Genomic DNA, 25,257 nt, shown 5'->3' with positions numbered 1-25,257 from the left:
GCACCCAAAACCACTAAGCAGCAATAATATCCCCAGCAGTTGCACAGTAATATCCTAATGCAACATCATGTAGTCCACTTCAAACAGTCGCCCCTCTTTTTATTTACCTCCTTTCTGACTATCCCAACTTTCTTTTACAGTCACTCTAGACATTCAATGATCATTAAAATAATTTTGCTGATAAAGGACAGCCCTGGCAACTTCTTCTTTCCAATACTATTTGTATTGTAAGCCCAGCATTTATATAGCCATAACTCTGTGGCCCTATAAAGAGCTTTCACTTCCTTCAACCACTTACCATCTCCAGAGGCTTCTGACAAGGTATCAATCTTAAAGTCTCATGAGACGCAGTCAAAGGCATTCTGAATGTCCATTAGCAAAAATTCTGCTTTCACAGGGCCTTTATCTCAGCCCATTCTACAAAATGCATAAGTGTATGCCAGTGATCCATATACAGTCTGCCTTTAATAAAACCCACTTGTTTACCCCCTATTAGTGTTTGAAGGATTTTCTCCAGTCTTGCTGTCAAAATATGAGCAAACACCTTTGTATCCATATTTTACAGAGATATAAGGTGATAAGTTTCACATCAGTCTATTTCCCTTACTGTTTATACAATACTGTTGTTGTAGCCTTTTTCATAAATTTGGTTAATCACCTTTTTTCTATAATGTCATTGAACAGATCTGTCGTTATACTGCTTAACTGAAAGTGCACTGTTTTACAGAAATCAGTTGGGATTTATAGTCTGCTCACCTAACCCTTTTCAGATGCCTAATAACTTAATCACTGCTCCATTTCCTATCAGCAAAACCTTGACTATAGCCCAGTTGACCTAGGTTAAATTAGCAATTCAGGTGGCAGGGGAGGGTGGGTGGTTATGTAAGTGTTCCCAGCTACAATCTCTGGTGAAGCTAGGGACATTGGTAAGGTAGAGTAGCTCAGTAGGGAAAGTGGACATCTACTCCTGCAGTGTTACCATGGAACTGCAAGGGGAGTGGGAAATAGTAGGTGGGGCATTAATGAAAAAATGGATTGCAGACTGCTGAGACTCCTCCCAGGACATCTTTACATTCCACAGCCAGCTCCAGCAGTAAGTGGAGTATGTCCAGGGATATGGAGTTTCTGGTAGACACAGCATGGAGTTGGTACACTTGGTGGTAGTGCCATGGGGATGCTTTAGGGGATGAAAACATATAAAAAACACCACCTTATTGAAACACCAATCCTTTAAAAAACTGCTTCCTCAGCCCCTTGCATGCTATTCTTTTCTTCCATCATATCTACCACCTCCTCACCTTCATATCCATGGGACCTCGGTCTTGAGCTGGTCTGTAGGAATGCCTGTTTTCTCCTTGCCAATTCCAAATAATTTCAAATTTCCTTCTGGTCCCCATTCTGCTTTCCTCCTCCTGTCAAAGTCTGCACATTACTCTTGTCTGCCCAGTCTTCTCTCTGCCACCACCTATCTTTTAAATGAGATCTCTTCCTAATACAATCTCTTCTTTAGGACATCTGTCTTGCTCTCTGGGGTCACAGATGTCAGTTTATCTGCATTCTTCTCCATACCCTTGCTTTCTTGTGCCAGGCATCTTTATGTACTAGTGCTGGTTACCTGCCTGCACCATTCATTATCCTTCTCTTTCCATTCTATTTTCCCTTTCTTCTACTGATACAATTTCTTGTCCTCACTACTGTGCTTGCCCAGAGCCTGTAAGACTGAAAGGCATTTGTTTTCCTCTGCCACTTAAAGCATTTTGCGCTTTTGTAGAATTTTTAGGAGGAATCTCCTCTTCCTACTAACCACCAGCAATTTTCCACCTTACTACATCTCTGTATATGTGTATTGCTTCTTCTTCATTCTTATTCTGCAAAATACTTTTCCTTTCCAAATAACTTTGAGTATTATAGGAAATATTAGAAATCTCACTGCTTCTGCTTGTCTTAAATGTCAGGCTGCTGTAAGTATACTTTTCATTTCAAATAAAAATGTCATACAAAATTGTTTACTAGTTTAATTCTACAACCACCCATCACAAAGTCCTTCCTGGGTGTGGCATTCTCAGCAATATATTCTTTCAGCCTGTAACTATGGCATTTTACATTTAAGTGTCTCATTCTGTCAGCAGTTCCAGAAAATCTTGCAGGCCTGTTTGTTTAGCTAATTAGTCAATTCATTCAGTTACTTGAAATATCTGTTCTTCTACATATTGTATTGCTTCATTCCTCTCCAACTCTTCCACTGGCCTGATGACTCTGAAATTTTCTGAGTGTGTTGTGTAATCTTAATCCTGATGCTTCTCTAGCAAACGTTTTACTCGTGCATGCAACCTTATTAATCTAACTTTCTTGCCACTTTACTGCACTTTGCACAGAATCAGCTTTTAGCTGCATGTAGTGAAACATTGGCTGTTGTTTGTTGTTGCTTTCCCTAACTTATCATATCTTCAACTGCAGGACTATAAGCCCTTTAGTATGTAAAGTGGCAAACCTCTTATTCACCTTATCTCAATAACAAAACAGGAGTCCCCCAGGGTTCTATCCTCTGTCCCCTTCTATTTAACATCTTTATAAGCAATCTCCATACTGTCTCCTGCCAAAGTAGCATTATCCATTAGGTAGACAATTCAACTGTCTTATCCACCACAAAAAATATTACTCAATTAAAAATAATAACACAAACTGCCTTTACTTCTCTTGAAACCTGCCTCAATAAAGCAAATATTTTACTAAACCCTAACACAACCAAACTACTTCTCTTCACATCTAAACCATACCTAACTGATTTTAAAATATATTCCCTCAATAACATAGAAATAGAACTTGTTCCCCATGCCCAAATACTATGAGTCACTATAGACAATAAACTTTTGACCTGCATATCCGAAATACCATCAAAAAACACACCAAAAAGTGGGAGTGCTATATAGACACACACACTTCATGAACTCAACCAGTAAAAAAACACCAGCATTCGTATACCTTCTACCCTACTTATTATATGATACCCGTATACTAACCAACTTCCAAATCACATTAACAAATAAACTAGAATCCTGTTATAATACAATTGCCAAATTTACAACAGGTTTGCCATTCCAAAACAGATCATTGTACTGCCCTAAATTCCCTTAACTGGCTGAATCTATCCCAACAACTCAACTACCAGCAACTAACCATGGCACATAAAATAATCTATAATCCAGAAAAATGACTTTCCATAAATAATGCACTTTAAATTTATACTCCCAACTGAGCTTTACATTCTGAAGATAAATAACTATTAACTTTATGTAAGCCAAATAAAACTGTAGGACAATCTCTTTACTCCTACTCCATTATCAAGCTATGGAAAACACTACCACTAGATATTAGGTCCACAAAAAAACACTGAAAATTTAAAATCAAGCTAAAACAACAACTACTTAAGTCAAGCAACTGTTCCTGTAAAAAACAAGCTAATTGCAAACAATCCTGCCATAAACCCAACATTCATCTTATCTTATCTTATCTGCTCCTTCTCTATCAACTTATTACAAAAATTCCTGTAACCTACTGATTACTGCACATATATGAATAACTTCTCTTCTCTCTTCTTGTAAATATGTATATATGGGTCTATGTTTCTTGATCGAAATTTCACAATCTTGAACAAGAAACATCGAGACCCATTAAAGCGAAAGTGCACTACATCAAAAGTGCACTTTCGCTAAAGCCAGTTCTCAGATCCAGAAAAAAAACAAAAAAAGCTACTTTAAACAGTATTTTGCAGCCTCCATGTGGGGGGGGGGCTGTGCCCCCAACACCCCTCCTACTTAAATATACTAACTCTGAGATTGTACTACAGTGGGGAAAAGGATATATTTCCTTATCCCCACTGTAATGTGCTTCGGAGAACTGGCTTTAGTGAAAGTGCACTTTCGATTTAGTGCACTTTCTCTTAAATGGGTTTGATCTTCTGGTTGTCGAGAAAGTATGTTTTCAACAATCAGAAGTAGACCCATATATATATATATATATATATATATATATATATATATATATAAATATAAATGAAATTTGATAACAAAAAATGCAAACAAATGTAAAATAAGGGCAAAAATACTTTCACTGGAACTACATTATGCACAAATGCCTATGTACCACTGGATTCTCCTTAAGGGCTTATTCTGTTTCAATCCTGTTTCTTTTTCTATGTATGATCCTTAAAGTATTTATTGTACTACTGCACTATTATATTGTTTTATTATATACTATTTTATTACTTGCTGTTCTGTTGCTTTATGTTGTATTTTACTATTGCATTGTATAGTAGCACATGGAGCTTTTCTCCCCGGGGCTCAGCTGAAAATGGGTCACCCACCCAGTTGGACTTTCCCAGTTACCAAATGTCAAATAAATAAATAAACAAACAAATAAATAAATAAATATCATTCGCTTGCTGTAGGATCTTGTTAGGCTTTCTTTCCATTTTGATGATTTAGAGAATCCACCCACATAGCTTTACTTTCTAAACATCTTTAAAGACAGTTTCTTCTAGCATAGGTCATTGAAACCTCCAAACTTTATGAAAAATAAACTTTTAAGCTATACCAGGCACAGAGCTGTTTCTGAGCTATACATCCTTCTTTTACATTTGCCCCCCATGAAAAAGCTAAGCATATTAATAAAAAAGACAATGAGAAAAACAATGTGCCTCATCAAATTATCAATAAATATAAAGCTTACTCCTAATATTTATAACAATCACATAAGAAAAACACATCCCCTTTTAAGATACAAAAATTAAAAGTGAAATCTGCAGTGAGTTAACATGATATTACTATACCTTTCCATTAAGAAAAAAAAACCACTAAAACTATAAACGGATTTACGTTTAGCAATCGAACAGCCATTCATTGTACATAGACCTTCAAAATGTCCCTTCATCTAAAGGCCAAAGGATCATATCAAATTTCATAGGCACTGGAACAGAGCAGGTAGTATTCGGTAATGAAGATATAAGGAAACCTGCCCTTTCCCCACTGTAGTGCGATCTCACAGTTTGTATATATAATTGGTGGTGGGGGTTATAAGGAAACCTGCCTTTTCCCCACTGTAGTGCAATCTCAGAGTTGGTATATATAATTAGCCGGGTTGTGGGGGGGTGCAGCCCCCCCACAAGAGCAGGATTCAGTGAACACTGGACACTCCTTATGTTGGGAGCTGTGCCCCCGACACCCCCTGCTAATTAAATATACCAACTCCATGATAGCACTACAGTAGGGAAAGGACAGGTTTCCTTATATTTTCATTACGAATAACTACCTACTACATTCCTGTCCCTTCATGTTGGCTGACTAAGATTGTTAGATATTTTTTGATCATTTGGCCATTAGCTGAATGGATGTTTTGAGGGTCTATGTGTGATGAGTGGCTGTTCAATGAATGTTTCATTCGATCACTAAGCATAAACCCACTATAAACATATTACTTCACAGAATATTAAAACCTGCAACAACTGAAATAAATACATAAACAAATAAATAAATAATAATGTTAAAATGGAACAGATATCAGGTTTGCTCTATAATAAATAAAATACCTGACAATATGGTATATGGGGATTTAGTTTATGATGCGTGGCTGTGACACATCATGAAACAAGTTCCATAAACTGACAGGTGAAAACACCGGATATTTGTTTATTTATTACACCTAGTACCTGCACATATGCAGATACACATGCATGCATTTATATACATACAAATATATATATATATATATATATATATATATATAGAGAGAGAGAGAGAGAGAGAGAGAGAGAGAGAGATATGTAGATGTTAAGGACTTACTTCCTAGACTATTTTATTGTTTGATTTTTCTCAGCCTCCATTTACCAACTATGTAACCTTCAGCAAGTCACTTTACCAGCCAGTGCCCAGTGGCTGCTGGTGATTTCAAAGCATGGATGGCTGCTGGAATTATCTAAATGACTGGATCAAACTGGAATGGGGTATTGCACTATCCAGTTACCTGTTTATAAACAGCATAAGGGGCATTCATTTTGATTAACAGACTGTTTTAGTATGTACCCACTCATTATATGTATTTAATTTATTTATTTATCTGTTTGTTTATTTATTTGTGTATTTTATACGGTTTAACCGTAAAGAGTGACAGGGCAAAGCCCCTTTTCAGCTATGACCCATGGAGAAAAGCTGCAGAAAAGAATACAAATACAGACTAACAATAATATCAAATACAATTAAATATAAGAAAAGTAATAAAAAACAATCATAGATTAACATACAAACTATTGCACAAGAGGATTTAAAAATTATGTAGGATAAAAATAATGGAGATATATGCATATTGCCAAAAACATTGGTATCTACTGTATACTCTTTTGGTGACTGCATTAAAGTAAAAGCAGACATAACCAGAGGCATATACAGTCTGTCTCTCACACACACACACACACACACACACACACACACACACACACACACACACACACACACACACACACACATATATAAATGTGACCATGTGACCATCAACTACAGCCGCAAGTATGACTGTGACAGCATATCTCAGATGCCTGACTGTGATCAAAATGAATGCATAAATAACTACCACAGTGTTCACTGCTGTCATAATACAGTGTACTACCCTCTGCAGCCTCCTCTTCTTCACATACTTCTCAACCCCCACAGAGCACATGTCCACTATTACAATCAAAGGCCTGGTATTAGCAGGCTTTTTCTGAAGACTATTAAATATGAAATCCAAATGTCTGCCATTATTTAGTGAAAACAATCCTCATTTATTTGCCAAAAAAACACAAATTTTACAATAAAGATACCAAACTATGTACAAAATTCAGGACAGCTGAGAACATGTACTCCCCTCCCATACACACATCCAGATCTATGTATATATCCATAGATATCTATATTTATGTTTATAGCTACCTATCATTCTATACATCTAATCTAGACCTATAAATAATTTTATATAACTTGATATCCATATGTCTGTATCTAGACACCACAAACATGCACACACACACACACACACACACACACACACACACACACACACACACACACACACACACACACACACACACACACACACACACACACACACACACACACATACGCATGCAAATAGACACAGTTAAATAAATTAAGTACTTACTTTCCTTATATGCTGGTAGTTTTAGGCACAGTGCATTTTAAAAACCTGGTGTAAAGCTTGTTGAGGAACATTTCTGACATTCTTAATATGATAAAAGAGACGTACAGACTGTTAGGGAAAGTGCAATGCCAACCTGTTTTAAAAATAGCCTAAAGAGCAAAATAAAATTACTTTTCTGTTAGATAGGATTTCCTAGGAACTTCATGCATGCATGGAGATTGAGCACCAAGAACAAAACAGAATGTCACACCAACAACTATTATTTTTAATTAAAAATATTAGTCAGCTTTCTATCTTTAATATCATTTTGTTGTTTTTAATGATAGGTCTGATGCCAAGAAGCCAGCACCATGAGTCACCCTTGCTGTCCTCACAGGTGGAGTCTGAAAAAGGTCCATGTTCCATGCTCTGGTTAAAAAAATAAATATAATAACTATATATATCTAATATATCTATCTATATATATATATATATATATATATATATATATATATATATATATACACACACATATATATATATATATATATATATATACACACACACATATATATATATATATATATATATATATATATATACACACACACATACACACACACACACACACTCACATATATACATATATATATATATATATATATATATATATATATATATATATATATATATATATGTGTGTGTGTGTGTGTGTGTGTGTGTGTGTGTATATAACAATGGTGAGGTTTTCAGGCCACGCCTTTCACTTTTTTGTATTACAACAGAGAGAGAAAGATCCGAGAGGTGGGCCATGGCAAATTCTGTTAGAAATTGATGAATTGCTATGGCAGATCAGGACTAGGGCCCACATTTTTCCTGGTATCAACGAAGGCTTATCCATCAAATGTGTCCTAAAATGGCTATCCTTTAATAGGTAGATACTACAATGTATTTCTATATACATTTTTACAACTAAGCCATTGTGTCATAATTTGGATTTTTTCATACATGCATTTTAACATATTAGTTTAAAATGTTTCATTTCAAATGACTTTTCTCACGAATAAGTCATTAACCTTAAGGGTTTTATAGATAAGGTTTATTATATACCTTTATTGTCTTTAGTTTTAGCAGTATATTTTATTTAGTATTTGAGTTTGCCCCCTTTTTTGAAACCAATAACTGCATATCCGGTGAAAAACTTGTTTTGACTTATACATGATTCATATTGGCATTTACAACTTTAAATTTCAGTTTCTAGTTGCTAATATTTAATAAATTCTACAGTAATCTATTAAACACAGTTGAATTACAAGGAATATGACATGGGTCAATAGGTGTAACCTCACCATTGTTTTTAGGTTCCGCTATGTTGGAAGTTTCTAACAGCGGACCTACTTCTGTCTTTATTTGTAGCAACACAATTTGTGCATTTTAACAATTATTTGATAAGTATTTTATCGAATTTATACAAGATTACATCTGTGTCTTTAACTAATTGATCAAGCAACTCTTTTCAATGACATTTTTATTTATTTATGTACGTGCATACACTCATATGGTTTACCAGTTTTCCATCTGCAGAGTTGCCGTTTTAAGGTTGTCATGGCTTTTCTGTAATGTAATAATGCACTCGAATCTGTTAGGTTCAATGTTTTTAATATTGTAGTATAAGTTAACTTTTTTATAATCTTGTGGTTGTCTGAAGAAGGCGGGTTATTTGAACCTGCCGAAAGCGCTTACCATTACCGGGATTTTATAAAAGATATTGAACCCAACATGAATCTCCCTTAATGGACTACACTTACCTTACTTATCAGGCATGCTAATTGTCTGGCACCCTTCAAATCCATTCTGGATAACTGGATGGTGGATTGCAAAATGTCATATTGGATATTTAGGGCAATCTAGCTATGGGGCACACTTTTAGTCTCCAACCAGTCCTGGGTAACATGACCAAGTGTCTTGATGATCTTCTTGGTCATAAGCTTAATAAGAACATATGAACAAATTTATAGCTGTATTGATGTAATTTTTGCAAAGTGCATTTTAGATCAGAGATGCACATTTACCCTCTATTGTAATTCTGATATTAAATTTAAAGCTTAATTTTGTGGTGGTGTAGTAGTGCAGGAAGGGTTACACTCAATTTTTTAGAACTGTCAGCTATGCATTTGTATAACTTTAATGTTTTTTTTCATTTTGTTGACTCACAGAGTAGGGCCTGTTTTGGTAGTATATTATATACGGACTAGCTGAAGTTTGTATTTTATCCTTGTTTTTATTTATTTTTTTTCCATTCTAACTGTTGATTTCTTTGTTGTCGATTTGATTTACATGTATGTAGCTGTGTGTGTGTGTGTGTGTGTGTGTGTGTGTGTGTGTGTGTGTGTGTGCGCGCGTGTGTGTGAGACAGACTGATTTCCTTTTTTTAATGAGCGAAGCTGAGTTGCAGTAAATGATGACATGCACTGAGTCAAGATGATACAAAGCTCTGGTAAGTACTCTATATCTGTGTGTGTTAAATGTGCACTGCAGTTTTTGGAATGAGCAAGATAAATGAGGACCATGGGAAAATGTGTGGTTCTTTCAATTAATACTCTCATTAATTTCATTTCATGAACTTTGTGAGAATAATATGCACAAAAATCAATGGTTTTGAAAGTTGTCTGTGATTGAGGAAACATACTCCATAGGATACAGAAAGGCTTTGACATGACACAATAGTCTCATTTTGGAAGGTTTCTGCATCAGGCTAAGTCATTTGAAGTCATAGACAGCCATACTGAGCGGCGTTTCCCTCCTCATGGCCTGTACATGGAAACCAGTCTCCCAGGGAAGCCACATGCTCATGGAACAGTCCTATGGATAATGCTGGATAGCCATGTGCTCATCCTTGGAAATGTCCATGTTTCCTGATTTGTTGGGCTAAGTGACTCAGACAATTGCTCAATGAAATAAAATTTTACATTAGAAGGAAAAGTGACCATACTAAAAACACAGTGGTTATTCATTCCCTCCTATGGGCGTATTCAAAGTGCAGGTAAATTCAGTGAAGATGAGTGTTTGGGAGGATGTTAGTTTGTGACTGTGTAGATGTGTGCACATGTCTATACAGCCATGAAAGTGGCTGCACGATTGTTTTTTTGTGTGTCAGTTTGTGCACGTCTGCTTGAGGAGGTTAAGTAAAGAATGAAGAGTCTAAGTTTGTGTGTGTGTGTGCGTGTGTCTGTGTGTGTGTGTGTGTGTGTGTGTGTGTGTGTGTGTGTGTGTGTGTGTGTGTGTGTGTGTGTGTGTGTGTGTGTGTGTGTGTATATGTATGCATGAGCATGTGCTGGATTATGCAGACATGAGTATAATTAACCTATAACTAAGTCCTTCTGCATGCTTGGGAGAAGTCTTTCTTATTAATGAGTGGAGAGTGGATGAGTATGCATATTGAAATCTCTAAAAGAGTGTGTGTGTGTGTGTGTGTGTGTGTGTGTGTGTGTGTGTGTGTGTGTGTGTGTGTGTGTTGTGTGAAAGCATGACTGTGCACAAATGAATGTCTGCTTATGTGTGTGTGTGTGTGTGTGTGTGTGTGTGTGTGTGTGTGTGTGTGTGTGTGTGTGTGTGTGTGTGTTGTATGTCTGTGCATGTGTAGGATGGGGTGCTTTTTATTAATGAGATGCATGGACTGCTAGGGAGAACACTTTTGGTCAGTTTAGAGACATTATAAAAAGAATAATTAGATCTTTCTCATTTCAACCATAACTATCTATGAATCATATTTTTTGCTGTCATACTCTTACAATTGATCAGTCTACAGTGAGCAATTAGCATGAATAGACAGGATTTTAATTTCTTTCTAGAACTGTTTCTTAAATCATGTGTTCTCTGGTTAAAGTGCTGCAAGTATTACATTGTTACAGAGTATCACCTGATGAGTTTCAAATGTATGCTCTGTAGCAGTGAAATGTCCGCTGGATGTATCATACTGTAGCCATGTTGTTATGGAAAACTGTTTACAGCAAACCACTATTGTAATATTTACAGTACACCATCTGCTGTCATTTTTAGTAAGCTTCACATTAACTGATACTTGTGTTGGTCTGAATCTGGAATTACATCTATGAAATAATGATTTGTTGTATATTACTGGACTGATTTTTATTGCACTGTTAGTAAACCTGTAGAGAAAAAGAACTGCCTTTAGATTTGGAGTACAAACTATAAACTTTGGAATTCTTGGCCCAAGGAAAACACTTGTAACATAGCAAAATCATTTGGGGAAGTTCAATTTTCAGGCTCTTCAATTAAACATTATTAAAGAAAACTAAAGGACTTTGCTCTTTCTTTTATTATCCCAAGCAGTTTCTTTTTTTTCAAAACAGGTTTATTGTTTTAACATATAAGAGAAATATCATAACAATTTTATACAAGTAATTAAAAATAGGTATTATTATAATATTCAACAAAACAACTAAAGTATTTACAAAGACATCCACTACAATCAGATCAATTAATTAAATTAAAATACCATGCTATTGAAATTAAAATTTTTTTAACAAATTTTGTAAATTATCCCATACAATAAAATAAGATGTTTTTCTATTTGTTCTAGACCTAATTGTGTTTATTTCCATATGGCACACTATATTCATAACATTTTTAAATTCATTGAACGAAGGAGGTGTATCTGAAATCCAATTTCTAGTTATTATTTTCCTAGCCACTGCTAGAATAGACCATAACAAGGGAAGCTTAACCTTTTAACACTTTGAGGTACAGGTGTGTTGAATAATATAAGAGATTTAGAAATAATGAAATTATCTGTAAAAGAGCCTGCAAAAATTCATTAATTGACTTCCAGTATTCTTTCAATTTTATACAGTCATAAAACATATGAGCCCAGTCAGCATTAATTTCTACATTACATCTCTTACATAGATTATCTTTATTATTTATTTTATTCATCATCAAAGGTGTATAAAAGATCTATGTAAAATTTCCATGTATAAAGTCTCCAGACAATGGAAGACGTAGTTCTATAAGCAGATTCCAATATATATTGTTTATCTTGTTGATTTGTTGGGTCCCCATTAATAGAAGTGAAATAATTCCAGTATGAATCTACACTGTAAAAGTTTCTTGTCTGATAACTTTATGTATGTATGAAAGTTTACCTTTATCAGAAACTTTATGTTGTAAATTTAATATCAAGTAATCAATCAGTGTTGGAATAGATTCTTTAACAGTTATAGACATTAAATCTATTTTATTAATGAGATTTTGTCTAAAGGTCTGAACCTCTAACCAGCAAGTTTCTCTTAGATCAAATTCTTGTTTTAAGAAATCTAGATTTTTAACTTTATTATTAGATATCAACTGATACCAGTACTTTAGATCATTATCTATAGCTAAATGAGTTCCTTCAGAAGTAGATGACAAAAGCATACCCTGAGTATACATTATTGGAAATACAATAAAATTCCATTCCCTATACTTAGGGTGCATGAATATAAAGTTACGATAACTAATAATAATATTTAATGGGTAACAAACCATATGTTTAGGTGTAATAAGTGAAGTACAAAATTCCTTTAGTAACCATAACATGGAGTTATTTACAATCATATTTTTATGTGTTAAGGAGATTTTCATGAAGTGTATACTAATTAGCTCCCAATAATCTTTCCATTTTGTGACATATGACTGATCTATTAATAAAGTAATAACTTTTACAATAGAAGAGATAGTATATAAATTAAAGTCTGGAAAAGAAATACCCCTTTGAGACCAGCTATTAGTATGCTTCTTTAATGCAATCCTAGGTCTATTAGGTGCCCATAAGAAATTTAACATTAGTGTGTTCAGTTTCTTGATAATTATTTTTGTAGGTGGAAGTATTATTGATTGTATTAAATATAAAATCTTGGGGAATATTATCATTTTAATAATTGTAAGTCTCTCCTCCAAAGTAAAAACATATTATTCCAGGTATTAAAAAGATTTTGTATATTAAGAAAACAGGTATTATAATTATTATATATAATAGATTTAATATCTTTAGATAGTATTATACCTAAATAAGTTATCTGACCTGAATTGAGTACATATTTAGTAAAATCACTAATGAGAATATTTTTTCGTGTATATATAGGTAGTACTTTAGGTTTTCTTCATTGAATATTAAACCAGAAATACTTTTAAAATTCATCATGTTGTCAAATAGAGACTGTATAGAAGAATTAGATCCTGCTGATGTAATTAGAACATCATCTGCAAAAGTTGAATTTTGGATGTTGTATTTTCATCTATTTCAAAACCCTCTATGTCAGTACTGTTTCTGATCAAATTAGCCCAAGGCTCCATTACTAAAGTGAATAATAGTGGAGAAAGTGGACATCCTTGTTTTGTACCTTTAAGAATGGGTATTTTTTGTGAAACATATGTTCCTACCTTAATATAAGCCAACGTTCCTTTGTATAAATGTTCAATTAGATTTACAAATGCATCCGAGAAGTTTGTGCACTTCATTAAGGTAAACAGATAGTCCCAACTTACTGAATCAAATGCTGAACTTATATCAAGACTAATAAGTGTTAAGTCTTTCTTTTTCTTATTTGCAAAATCTATTAATGTTAAAGTTCTTCTTATATTATCAAAAGTATTTCAATTTACAATGAAGCCTGTCTGATCTATATCTATAATGCCGGGAATGATTGTCTTCAATCTATCAGCAAAGATATTCATAAACATTTTATAATCAACATTAAGTAATGAGATGGGCCGATATGAAGAACATCTAGTTGGATCTTTATTAGGTTTTAAAATTGGCAAAATAAATGTATATTGCCAAGATGGGGGGGGGGTTATTAACTCAGTTTGGGCCAAAATAAAAACCTTATGTATTAATGAATATGTATTTTTAGAAAGGATTTTATATATCTCTGGTATAATACCATCATTACCTGGTGCTTTGTTTGATTTAAGCTTATTTATTTGTGTAATAACTTCTGTATATGAAATACTCTTATCCAATAGTTTAATCTGTTGTTTATTAAGCTTTTTATTCATATTTGTGGTTATAAACTCCTTTATTTTATCTTTAGGTTCCATGTTAATATTATTATGGTTAATTTTGTGAAAGTGATTTCTAAATTCATCTAGTATTTCTGGTATACTAGAAACATTCTTCTTTTCCTTAGAGAAAAGATTTCTTTGATATGGTTTTGTTTATTCAACCTTTTTGTTTTATTTTTAAGTCTATGTAAGTATTTGGGGCTTATTGAATAAGACAAAAACTTGTATTCTCTAAAGTTATTTTAACTTTATGAGTTAAAATTTCTTTGTATTTCTCATTTAGTTTGTTTATTTCTTCAATAACTTTCTTGTCCATAATATTTTCTTTATTATTATGTTTATAAGAGTCTAATTTACTTTGAATATCTAACAATTCCTTATCCCAAGATTTCCTTTTATTATTATACCATCTGATACTTTGTCCATATAGATATGATTTTAAGGCATCCCAAACATAAACAATGGAGACTTCAGGAGTGTTATTTATGTCTAAAAAATGTTTTACTTCTGAAAGTATATATTCTTTATAGTCTTTTAGTTGAGTTAAGCATGCTGGTATCCTTTTGATCTGAACATTATGAGTATTTTTTATCATGAATTCAAAAACAATTGAATTATGATCAGATATAGGACATGGAATGATTTTGGAATTAATTAAATCTGTTATCATCTGGTTAGAAATAAAGACCCTATCTATTTTTGAATAAGTTTTGTATCTGTTAGAAAAAAAGGTGTATGGTAATGATTTTGAATCTATCTGTTTATTAATATCATTCAAATGATAAGAATTAGCAAAATCCTTTAAATGTTTTGCATTAGATGTAATTCTTCTCTTTCCTATAGTGGTAGTATCACTTTCATGTAGTATACAATTAAAGTCACCAGCTAAAATAATATATCCTATAGAGAATGATATGATCTTATCAAGATGATGTTTCACTGTATTAATACCAATTCCAGGTATCCAATATACATTAATTAAAGTGTAAGTCTTCCCATTAATTTGTATTGTAACCATACAAAACATTCCTTTGTCATCCTGATAAGACTTAATGGTTTTAGGAATGGGCATACTTTTATTCCATAAAATAGCCACTCCTCTTTTTTTCTGAGTGTGCTCCGAACTAACCAATACTGTATATTTGTTTGTGGCTAGTTTATCAATATCTTTTTTCAAGAGATGGGTTTCTTGTAGGAAGACTAAGTTGGCCTTATGTAAATTAATGTATCTTATTAGGCTTGCCCTTTTACATGGATTATTCAATCCATTAATGTTTAAAGAAATTCCTTTTAAAGATGTCATTTGGCATTTTTAAAACTTAAGAATCTTATGATCAAAATAACAAATAACAAGATAAGTAATGTTACATCTCCTCCTTTAGGTGTACCTTTAAATATAGCTGTATTTATTGAATCTCTTATGGGATTTCATATAGGATTCAATTTTGTTTGTAGTGACAATGAATGTACAAAATATATTGTGGATGTCAAAACTATATACAAATAACAATGAACAAGTGAAAATAATGTAAGGATTAAACCTTGCATCCAGCCTGGAGTTGTAAACTCCAACTTAGAGTAGTATTTACCACTCAAGTTAACCCCCTACCCTAAGCAGCAGTACGTCAGCTACCACCTTATCAATTTAATACTAGTTATATTTAACTGAAGTTAACAGTTTTCAATTCAATTATCTAGCAAGACAAGACTACACATTTGGTAAAACAGCATCATATAAACTAAAATAAACCTTTTTTTTTTTTTTTTTTTTTTTTTTTTTTTTTTTTTAAAAACTGTTCATACTACTATATACATCCATGTAATATAAAACACTTGTATTCAAATAGCATTCAAATAATCTTGATGTTAGAAATCAAGAGGAGAGAAAAATAGGTTCTAACATTCATTTAAATCAAAAACTTTGGCTAATATGATTCAGACATTACATATTTTAGGATGCATCTAATTTCTTTCATGTAAATACAGTTAACAGCGTCCAAAAAAAATCTTGAATTGCTTGTATATGAGCATTTACTCAAACTCATTATTGCCAATAGAATAAAATATTGTATTCATAGAAATTGTTATAAATCATACTTCATAGTTAAGCAGATTCTCAGAAACATTTATATACATATCTACATACACACACATACACACACACACACACACACACACACACACACACACATATATATATATATATATATATATATATATATACATACATACACACATACACATATACATATATATATATATATATATATATATATATATATATATATATATATACATGCATACACACACACACATACACACACACACACACACACACATACACACACACACACACACACACACACACACACACACACACACACACACACACACACACACACACACACACACACACATACACACAAACACACACACACACATACACACACACACATACACACACACACATACATATATATATATATCTGATCTCACTGAGTTGTATCTTTACTGAGCACCATCTTACATTGCTGTCCCTTCAATAAATCTGTCTGCTTTATACAAAATAATGCACAGCAAACACATTTTAGTAACCAGATTTTACAAACATGCTATACTACTGCTTTAAAATATATCACATGACAATTTCTTCCAGTATAGAGTTATAAAATTATTTATGCTTATCAATCAGATGAATTAAATGAGTTATAGTAATGTATATGTTTGGGACATAGGTTTTTAACACATATTATTAATCTGCTATTCCTGTATCTGTGATGTGTCAGTGTGATATTTAGGTCAAAGGTGAGACCAGCTGCTTTCAGCTTCTCTGTGAGAATTCTGAGAGTTGAAGCTTTTGAAGTAGCTCATGGACACTGTGCATGAGACAGCCCACATCCCAGATTGTCTCTCTTAACATTTTGGCGGGAAACTTATTAAAAACTAGTGACAAACATTCATTTAGCAGTGTAAATGCATCTAAACATGACAAAACCTTCACAATGCATTCTACAGGTTTTTACAGACTCTATGTAAGTGAAATCAAGCCCAAAATTATTAATAAGTAACAAAACTCAACATTTTTGTCCCAACTCAACTCCTATGTGAATCTTATTATTTACTGTGTCTATATGATCAAAAGTATTTCTATATATTAATAAAGAAAAGAAAAAGAGAGTAGAAAGTAAAAGGGTGTAAGGCATAAATAAAAAAAATGTAAGAGAAAGCTATAAGAAGTATATACAATAGAATATTACTTACTGTTTCTATTAACAGAGTTAAAAATAAAACATTTTATTTACTATTATTTAGTTCTAATTATTATTAGTTAAAGCATGACAGATTATTTACAAACAAGCATAAGCAGTGTAATCAAGAAAGTATAATTAGGTAGTGTCATTCCTGTATCTGTGATGTGTCAGTGTGATATCTAGGTCAAAGGTGAGACTAGCTGCTTTCAGCTTCTCTGTGAGAATTCTGAGAGTTGAAGCTTTTGAAGTAGCTCATGGACACTGTGCATGAGACAGCCCACATCCCAGATTGTCTCTCTTAACATTTTGGCGGGAAACTTATTAAAAACTAGTGACAAACATTCATTTAGCAGTGTAAATGCATCTAAACATGACAAAACCTTCACAATGCATTCCACAGGTTATTACAGACTCTATGTAAGTGAAATCAAGCCCAAAATTATTAATAAGTAACAAAACTCAACATTTTTGTCCCAACTCAACTCATATGCAAATCTTATTATTTACTGTGTCTATATGATCAAAAGCATTTCTATATATTAATAAAGAAAAGAAAAGATAGAAAGTAAAAGGGTATAAGGCAGAAATAAAAATGTAAGAGAAAGCTATAAGAAGTATATACAGTAGAATGTTACTTACTGTTTATATTAATAGAGTTAAAAATAAAACATATTATTTACTATTATTTAGTTCTAATTATTATTAGTTAAAGCATGACAGATTATTTACAAACAAGCATAAGCAGTGTAATCAAGAAAGTATAATTAGGAATAGCATTTGAAGAACATATAAACTTTTAAAGGAAAAAAATGTATCAAATTACTGACCTTATTTTTCCTCTTCAGAAAGAGAAACAAGTTAAATCACAGCTTGCCATTAAATCTCCAGATATTTTGACTAGTTATGAAACAAAACATTTCTTTGCACACAGAGAATAACTTTGATTAAATCTTTTCAAAATATTTGTTGCTTCTTGGAAATGCAGGAACTATATTTAAAAGATTAATAATAAAATAAAATGATGAGAGAAAAAAAAACATAGTACAAATCATTTGTTTTTAGTCTCTTCTTCTTCTCTGAAGTCTTCCACGAAGTTTCAGTTGCCAGTCTCTTTAACGAAGGACTAGCCCATTCCATTTCTTCTATTTTTTCCAAAATCTTATTTTTTTGATAAACAGTAAAGCAGAGTCTAAGTCATCGAAAATTTTAGGACCATCAGGAAGGAAGATTTTAAGCTTGGCAGGAAACAGAAGGTATGTTTTAAACTGTGCTTTTTTAAGCTCCCTTATTAGTGGCAGAAAAACTTTTCTTTTAGCTTATACCATGGAAGAATAGTCATTGTCAAAACGCACAGTTGTTTCATTAATCTTAACAGGAGCTTTAGCCCAAGCAGATTTAAGAACCATCTCTTTATCAAAAGATGATAGAAATCAAACTATAACTAATCTAGGATAGTTTTTGTTTGAGTTAGTATTAGCTATAGATCGATGTGCTCTTTCGATACCAAAAGAGAATGCTTCTGGTAAATCTAAAGTTTTAGGGAGCCATGTTGTTAAAAAAGAAGTAATATTGTTACCTTCAATATTTTCTGGCAGTCCAAAACTCCTAATGTTATTGCACCTAGATCTATTTTCCAGGTCATCCAGCTTTGTTTGTAAATGTGTATTTTGTTTCAGCAGAAACTCAATGTTGATTTCCTCTTCTTGTATTCTATTTTCCATGTCATTCACAGCTTCTTCTATGCCTGCCATCTGGATCTTCTGTTGTTGCAGGTCCATATGTAACAAGTCTATTTGTTTTGTATTTTTTGCTATGAAAGTGTCTATTTTAGTATCCATTTTATCCATCTTAGCAGTAAGTTGCTGGACTATAATTATCAGAGACTGAAGTTCTTTCTTGATGCTGGAGTCTTGAGAATTTGTCTTACTGGAACTCATTTCAGACTGATAAACTGACAGGAAAATTTCCAAAGTAATTTCTGACAGGAATATTATTAAGATTTCCTTTCTTTTTTATATATAGTTCAAGAACTATATAAAACAAACATATTTAGAAAGAAAATTACTTCAAAAATTATTTTTTTAAGTAATTAATTCCTGTCAATGTAATGAAATTGGTGGAGCTGAAGAAATCTGCTGCTATCCTGTGTTCATCCTTGGCCACGCCCCCTCCCAAGCAGTTTCTGACTTGAAAAAAAAAAAAATACACTGAAAGGATATAACAACTAGCATGTGAAAAATAATTTTTTCCATAAGGTCTGTCTGGAAAAAACATTAATAGAACTTGTTGGCGAGATACATTTGTGTCCCAACGACTCCCCCATCTGTGGAATAGACTTCCTCTCCATGTCAAGCAGAGTACCTCACTAACCCTCTTTAAGAGGAATCTGGACGACTGGATGGGAAACAGAAAAGATACCACTGGGATCCCACCTGTGTCCCTGCTGGACAGGGAAAACAGGTGCTGACCTTGTGGGGACATGGGTGAAATTCTTGTCTAGGCTTATAAGGGTCTCTGAGAGAATAGCCTAGTATCGTCCTATGAACCTACGAACCTGTAAGGACAGAGGAATTCCTATTACAGGTACACTGTTAACAAACTGCAGTTTGCTGGTTTATTAATTATGATGATGTTCATATACCAGTCAGATGGGTTGTCTGCAATGGTTTAAAATGTCAAGGGTATAAACAGTTTTGTTCATCAAGGGAGCTGTTGCTATCTATAGCAGAAGCTATACCTGCATTCAGGCAGATGTTGAAAACACCAATATCTCAGGAAGAGACTTACTTATTAGGTCAGCTTTGTAGAATTATGATGAAACTTGTGTGTTCTGGCATTTTTAGAATAAAAAAATAAAGTAATTAATTAGTTAATTAATTTACTCATTAGTAAGGGGCTGCTCACTATCCTTTCCTGTAGTAATGCCACTGCAGAGCAAAAGCTCAGCAAATGAATAATACCAAAGTATTTTACACATGCTGTTCTGACCTCACTCTCATTTTGCACTGTGATTGCTTCCATTTTTAAAAACTGCTTCCACAAGCATGCTCTCCTCATTTAAGCTACACTTACCTTGCAAGTATGTTCTACAAAATCCATCATCAATAACAGGTAATGGATGAGCTTGCACTTGTAATCTAGAGATGCAAACTACCAACAGTGGAATAAGATATCTGTTTCAATACCCAATATGATATCTAAGATGCAACAGATAAAGTGGGGAATCTTCAGACCCTGCAGAAATTTTATAGATATAAACTGGTAAATGCTGTACTTTTGGAGGATGCCTTTGGTTCAGCAGGCGGCATATGGAATGTGTTTACAATATATTTGCTGAAGATTGGCAAGCAGTATGCACAATGTTCAAAGTTGTGAGGCAACTCCATGTTTCCGTAGTCTGTGTCTGATATCACCATCTCACAGCCAGTTCAGAAAATGAAGGGATTATTGTTATACTATACTATACTCCATTGCTTTAGGGCTCAGCAAGAATAAAGAAGCAGTCACTCACCAAATTTAGACTCAGCTGTCCATACATGAAGAAACTGTTGCCATAATGATGGATATAACCATAATTAAGGAACAAGAGGAACATGAAGAAAATAAGAGTTCCTTGAAGGAAGATTCTGAAATTGTCAAAGGCTCCATCTTCAGTGCATGCATGGTTAAAGCACTGTTAAAGAATGCACTTGGTTTGGCTGAAGCACATCCAAAGCATGGAGTATGCGTGCTGCTAAACGAACTGCACTGACAATTCTTTTCTATATCATTATAGTTAAGCTTTATGAGGAAATAATGTTCCCAAATAACTTCAGTTTTAATTGTATCATAGTTAAATGTAGTTTGTATTTCTTTTTTTCTTTCTTTTTTTTTTTTGCTTAAAGCTAAACTTGTTTCCTGATGTATTCTTAGTACTGTACAGTCAACTTAGTTTTTCTTGTTGTCGATCTTTCAAAAATGAATGATTACTGCTAAATATGGCACCATCCTATAATTCCTAGATGTGTAACTGCAAGTCTCATACTTGCAAATAACAAAAAATTATCTGTTCCTCTGGTTTTTAGGTTATTTTTTTCAGTGTATATACTGAATACACTCCCAATGTGCAAGGCTCCATCTCCATAGTCCCAATATCCATATTTACTCTGAGATTGTTATACCTCTGAGAAAAGGGAATATTCTAAGATGCAGCTATCTCAGACTTTATATATATATATATATATATATATATATATATATATATATATATATATAGGTTCTCATTTTTACACATTCAGATTTGCTACAAAATTAAAAATTAGAATTTAAAACGCTTACCATTAAACATAAGTATGAACAGTGCAGGACATAGGATACATCCAATCTCACATTTGGAAAACCAGGGTCATTCATGTGCTCCTTTGTGTGTGTGTGTGTGTGTGTGTGTGTGTGTGTGTGTGTGTGTGTGTGTGTGTGGGTGTAGGGGGGGCAGATACATAATCTGTACATGTATCTGTCTCTCTTTTTTACACACACACACACACACACATATATATATATATATATATATATATATATATATATATTAGAGAGAGACAGACTGCAAACTTCATACACATATGTATATTTATATATATATATATATATATATATATAGAGAGAGAGAGAGAGAGAGAGAGTAACTGGTGCCTATGCCTACATCCTACAGTTGAAGGCTATGTTTTTAAAGAATAAAAGTAGAGTAATTCATTCCCCAAACAATATCTAATTGAATAGAGTAAATCTGGTTAAATAAAAAAAATAAACTTGTTTCAAATCTTAAATGTTTAATAACAGCAAGAAATGCACACACAGTCTGTTCACCACTGTATTCCCTAGTCAAGCTTAGAAGTACTAAAACATCTAAACATTACAGATTCAGACACCGTATCCTATTTCAGCTCAGTCATATACAGCATCAAGAAATGTATAAACAAGAGATAAAGGGTTCTGGAAAACTGAATTAATGTCTCTGAATACTTAATTAGCCCACACAGGAGAAGTAAGAAATGGAAGTCCAAAACAGCTATGCAGCAAGACCTAAAAGATGTCTCCTAAGCAGTACACTATAAAACTATCAGGAGACAGGAATCATATCTTAACCACTTCAATACTGTTTAAATACATGTCCAAGAAAGTTAAACTAAGAACTGAACATCTAGAAGTCTGTGAAACAATCTCAAAACAAAACAAAAAACTTCAGAAACTACCAGTCCTAGTTTCCTAATTATTGTATAAACTGACTGGCATAAGACCAAATCTGAAAGAAGAAGCTTGAAAATAAGAGAAATTCCAGAAAAAGATATACAAGATATGCTAGATAAAGCCAGCCTAAATGGCATAGGGTCAGGTTGTCTATATGCAGCTGGCAAACTGTGCTCTGGAGTGGACTCGTACTGCCAATAGGGCTGATGGGGGGTTGATTTATTTATTTAAATTTGTTTACTGGGGTAGAACCCTGGTCAAACAATGGCCAATTACAGGCTCAGCCCCGACGAAGTGAATGATTTCCAGATCTCCTGTCCCATGAGGAGTATGAAAGCCTGATGCCTGGCTCACATCTCTCCCGTCCTATGCCTGGCTGACTTCTGTTACAGACCTAAAGATTTGTAGATCATCTCAGGTTAAACAATGAGGTAGCAATGATATAATGGCATCATTACACTAGCTACTTCTGCAGCTAGCTTAACTAACCTGAACCATGAGGTCTTTGGTATCTGTCTCTGAACGCATTAATTCGTATAGGATTTCTCACTCCTTGGACAGACATTACAGTCAGCATTGCCAAGGCTGACTTCCAGAGAAGTTGAGACCCACTAGTGAAAGATCATGTTTGGGGGGGTATCTGGTAAGGAGCAATTGGGAGACTGAGAGATGGATAAACATAGACAACAGTGAGAGCAGTATGAGACTCTGTAGTGTAAGAAAGGGGTCAGCATGGGGGCTAAGAAAACAGAAATGCTAAATAAAGTAAGCATTTCTTACAAAGTTTTGTCTCTAGTATATAATTAACAAAATGCTCATTTTCCACTGTTCACCACATTATACAGACAAAGCTTCAAACCATGCTACTTGTAAATGCTTGTTTCCTGATAATGTCAAGATTTCGTACAATAAACCAAAATTTGCAGAACAGGAGTATAGAAGACCTACAATCTCTTATTATACATCAAGTAAAACATCTTCTATGTACAATGTGTGTTCCTAGAGCTATCACATATGCACATGATGAAAATCAAATGTGGCAAACAGGTTCAGAAGCATTTAGTGCAATGACCCACAATGATATTCTATTCTGAACACTAGGATTTTGTGCTGTACAAGAGCTTCATTCATGTTTTAATGCTAGTGGTACCATTAGCATTAGCAAAGAAAGATGTGCTAAAGACTCCTGTTGCATGTTGTTGCCCTCTGCATCACTAATAGGCAAGGCCGTGGCTGAAATACAACCACATCCATTACCAAAACACTGCTGGTTGTCACCTTGTGGACAGGGATACATACAGCAGCTAGCAGACATGAACTGCATACCCATGGAATTAAATTAAATGCATGGGCAGCCTATTACAGTAGACATGAAAATTATTTATTAGTACAACCATTATTTCCACAGGGACTATTCAATGTCTGATAGGTAACACATTAGGAGTATTTCAGGTGCTAGCTTAATGAATTCTACACCAGCTCCTAGACATGATGCTGTGGGATGTCAAGGAACATATATGCTTTCCATGTTGAGCAGAGGATAGGACCACTACTATGCTGGAATTCTAGGACATAGCCCATTTCCCTGGGGTCCTGAGGTCAACTGACTGCCTCATGTATTGCCACCAAGGATCTAGCTGCTCCACATGATGTCAGGTATACCAAATGAAAAGGTTTCCATTGCAATATCTGCCAGGTGTTTTACACTGCAAAATGTATTATATAAAAAGTGTCTGTATGCCACCCAGGCAAATCTTATGATTCCCACATTTGGACCAGATGATCAGGCCCATTTGCAAGCTCTGCCAGAATTTGTGTGGTGGAACTTTCCACAGGATGATGTAGCTGGTATGTACACACATTGCCAGCCCTTGAGTTCTGGAAATGGTTTTCCCCAGGAGAGAGGCAGCAGGCCACTAATAATGATGTCACCTGTTGGGAGTTATAAGTCATAGAAGATATGTATTGAAACTGTGACTGATAACCACCATCAAACAGTGGCTGCTGACGGCCTTCCTAAGCTTCTATACCATGGCATTCATGATGTACAATAAAGTGCTTGTGCAGATGTAGAACAGCATCAAATGAGGCTTTGAACTCATGATGTATTGATTCTGCTGCTTGCATACATCTTGGGGCTTACTGCAGTACACACTGAGACCTGCAGTAAGGTATTTGTGGTTTATGCCATTTTATACAATGTTAGTACGTACGCAGATACAAGTTGGTAACATCACAGTGCAGCCTGACAGACCTGTAGTGGCATCAAATGAAAAGTCAAGCAAGCACCTACTGGCAGAACCGGGTGCACATATCCCATGAGACGTAGAAATAGGCACAATAGATTGCAGCATTGGCAAAGAAATAGCACCTGGTCCTCTACTATGTACACAGAATAAAACAAGTTGCAATCATAAAATGACTTAGGTTACTTATTGCAGTTCATTCACTGTCAACTTTATACTTCAGACATTATTTTACCATACAAAACAAAGATGTGAGGAGGGAACAATCATCCTCATTTACACCTATGTGGTGGGGCAAAATTTTA

This window comes from Protopterus annectens, chromosome 1.part1 (assembly GCF_019279795.1).
Source record: "Protopterus annectens isolate FY-2018-M chromosome 1.part1, PAN1.0, whole genome shotgun sequence".
In the NCBI taxonomy this organism is placed as follows: domain Eukaryota; kingdom Metazoa; phylum Chordata; order Ceratodontiformes; family Protopteridae; genus Protopterus; species Protopterus annectens.
Note: the sequence above shows the minus strand (reverse complement) of the source record.